The 3,594-nt window shown below is 46.9% G+C and overlaps 1 non-coding gene across 1 annotated transcript; it reads left to right on the forward strand.

The window, feature by feature from the left end:
- Positions 1-2,849: 2,849 nt before the first annotated feature.
- Positions 2,850-2,921, forward strand: TRNAD-GUC (transfer RNA aspartic acid (anticodon GUC)). Its single transcript has one exon. It is a non-coding gene; the product is annotated as a tRNA-Asp (tRNA).
- The last annotated feature ends 673 nt before the right edge of the window (positions 2,922-3,594 follow it).

Consider the following 3,594-nt stretch of genomic DNA (forward strand, 5'->3'; position numbering starts at 1 on the left):
CAAAGGCCTCCCAGCGTCCCCTGGGCTCGTGTGACTGGGCGCCATCTTAAAGCCCGGGAGTCCCACAGCACTAGACATGTCCTGCCCTTGTTAGGGAATTACACGCCGACAACTAACAAGATGTTCAACTCAACAAACATGCTCAGACAGTTCACATTCAATCACAAGACCCATGACGTCAGAACCGTCTGTCTCCTCGGAGCCCAGCTCTGTCCAGATGGACCTGGAAGTGAATATTTGTGTCACGTTGTTCATTCACTGCAGCGGAAGAACTACTTTGTTCTTACGTCACTCACTTGGAAATTTAATGTTGGAGGCAGAATGCATTTTTGGGTAAGAATATTTAAGTGATTAAAAGCGTTTTAGTCAAATAAAATATCAAAGGACCGAGCGAGATTTGAACGCATGACTCCTGCTAACTTGACCAGTGCTCTAACACCTGAGCTATGAATCACACCACAAGGACCAGCAAGGACCACATATCTTCGTGATATTAGGAAGGGGGTCTCCTGGGGTGTGGGTGGATGTGAGATCGGATGATGGATCAGCTGCAAAAGAGAATGAAGTACAAGCCACCCGGCCATGAAGACTAGTCATTCCCGTGCAGTGTAATTCAGAAACAGGCTCCACTGAATATAATTAGGTAAACAGCATATGCAACACATTTAAAACAAACGGGTAACCAGCCTGGGCTTAATGGCCACAGTCGTCAGAATACAAATATTTCCAGTCAGTTTTCCCCATTATTTGCCGGTGGAAACATAGCCCAGACTTCATTACCTATCCTAGAGAGCAGTTAAAAAATAAGTAACAATGCTAACCTTTACATACGTGCATCAGAGAAACAAGAGCTTATAAATGTCCCCACTTGTACGGTTATAAGGTCGTCTATGCTAACACGCCTCCTGACCTCGAAGTCACTACTCGTTTTATGAGCTCCTCTAACTACTTGTTCAGAGATTACACGGAAACAATGTGTCCAGAATCACACAGTTCAGGGCGTTAACGAGGTATCAATTAAAAGTATACAAATGTATCCGTGGTCAGTGACTGGACACAACATACACCTGTGGTAACCGCGCCGCATGTGCGAGCTCCCCAGAGTGTCTTGAAAGGACGCCTTTCGGCTGAAAATGCAAAGTATTATGGAATGTTCTATTAAATAAAACAAAAACACTCTAAAGATTACGCAACTGTAAAACGTGTCTCTGTTTTTTATATGTCAAGCACTTGTCTGCCTTGAGACGTTACAGCTGCATTAATGTATAATTTAGCATATGTTTTATAAATAAAGAAGGAATCTCAGCTCAGTAGATAAAAATGTACCTTCCCTGACCGGGAATCGAACCCGGGCAGCGGCGGTGAGAGCGCGGAATCCTAACCACTAGACCACCAGGGAGCGTAGCAACGTCGCACAGTAACATTTGTTAATACCTTAGAGTCACTATAGTGAATCCCTGTGTGCACACAATCCGTGACACTGGTAGCTTTGGTGTAGGTTTTAACCGTTTTGCAAATCACAAAGTTCTATCAATACTCAGCACACGAGCAACCCCTGTACAGTAAAGAAGGAACAACAAGCAGCCGCCGCACGGATGCCTGCATTCAGAATGCCCGAGCAGAAGCTAATAGTGTCCATCAGAGGAACATATGTCTAGAAGTATCCAAGAGTCGCGGAAGTTTCAGACAGAGAACAGAAAAAGAATACGCGAATAACCAAAGCACTCCCAGTAATCAGGTCTCTCGTCTTTTTATTGCAATTTACATCTCATGAAAGAAAAGTGCGCGATTATTATCGCCACTTAAAAGCTCATTTCTGTCTCTAATCTTTTTATTATGAAGCGTTATGCACTTGTTAAAAGAAAAAGCAGCGCCATGAAAACAAACTAAAGCGAGAGCGATAGGAGGCTGAACTACACCGTAAAAGTGGAGGGTAAATGCATGGACACGAAAGAAACACTACAAAGGCACCGACCGTGAATAAAAAAAGACTCTTCCGGGAGTGCCGGGCCGAGCTCAGGGCTCCCTGCTGGAGCAGACCTGCTCCTTCCTGCAAACACTGGGACGGGTGGTGAGCTTGTTTCATTTCAGCCCTTTGAGGGGTGCCAGGGGGTGTTGCTGTGGAAAGGAAACTCTCCAGTGTGGGGTTTGGCGCTTTATCAAGGCCTTGAGTTGGTGTTTACAAACAGAACGCTGCTCAAATATGTGAGCTTTGGGCCCACTACTCATGCCATACAGAGCGGTGTTAGGTTTAGTAAGTCGAGCCTTCGATAGCTCAGTTGGTAGAGCGGAGGACTGTAGTGGTAAAACAGACATCCTTAGGTCGCTGGTTCAAATCCGGCTCGAAGGATTTTTGCAAACGCTTAAATCTTTTTGTTTCTGCTTTACAATAGAAATCGCCTCTTTCTCAGGCACACACACACCTCGGCTTTTCCTGCCTCCTTTCTTCACCTTACAGCCCAGCTTTCTCCTTTGGCGCGGGCGGGTGGGAGCGTCTCCCTCCCCACTCCCTGTGTGCAGCCCCCGCTGCAATCCCCCATCATCAGACAGAGCCGGGGGGGCCCTGGGCTGAAGAGCCAGGCCGGCCCTGTCAGAAGCAGCCCTGGGAGCTGGTTGCTGTGACTCTGGCATCAGGTGATGCTGCTGAGAGTGTCTGCTAGGAGGTGAGAAGGTTGGTGTGAGGGAGGAGTGTGTGTATTGTGTCAGGAAGTGTGTGTGTGTTTGTTGAGCCTGTGGCCCTCTATTGGTGGGGTCAAGGAACTGGGAAATTGAAAAGATACTCTATAGGCAGGAGAGGGCGGGTTATAGAGCTCCACAAGTAGGTGCTCATGACCACAAAGGTTATCAATTCCTCGTTAGTATAGTGGTCAGTATCCCCGCCTGTCACGCGGGAGACCGGGGTTCAATTCCCCGACGGGGAGGGTATATTTTTTTTTATAGTAGCCTATATTTGAAAGCATGACGGTTGGAATGTAATCCTGTTATTGTTTACTGACGCTTTTCATTAGTGACATCATCCCCTATAAGTAAAACATTTACTAATGCGGTCTCATAACTTTTCCAATCAATCACAGGCAATTTTTAAATCAGACACTTTTTGGGAAGGATTCCTGCCTTTTCATTTTAGGCTTCTGTGTACTTCATTGAAAAAAGAAACGTGCACGAAGGGTTGTTATTTACATCAAAATCAAAGTACTACATGATGTATAAAATGCATTTACGCTACTGGTTTTTTAGGTCGAGGACTACCGGTCTGCCGAAGGCAGAACCGGAAGTCGAGATTTAATGTTTCCTAGAGTGGCTCCTTAGCCCGCCTCTCTTTTTGCCTCTCCTCCATTGGCTGGCTTCCCAAACGGAGGCCAGCCATTGGAGGAGAGAGCCGTCCCTCCAAATAGGCTCCGTCTTTTTCAGATTCGGGGGCGTGTTTTTTGGTGTTCTTTCCACTTTTTAGCCACGCCCCCGAATCTGAAAACCGCCGCTGCGTTTCTTTCCCCCATGTGATCCCAGCTCTACCCTTTCCTCCCTCCCCTTCTCTCTCCGCTCCTGCGCACCAGAGCCCTGACGCTGGTTTCATCCGCCCCCGAATCTGAAAAC

The sequence above is a fragment of the Triturus cristatus genome, chromosome 4_1, assembly GCF_964204655.1.
Source record: "Triturus cristatus chromosome 4_1, aTriCri1.1, whole genome shotgun sequence".
In the NCBI taxonomy this organism is placed as follows: domain Eukaryota; kingdom Metazoa; phylum Chordata; class Amphibia; order Caudata; family Salamandridae; genus Triturus; species Triturus cristatus.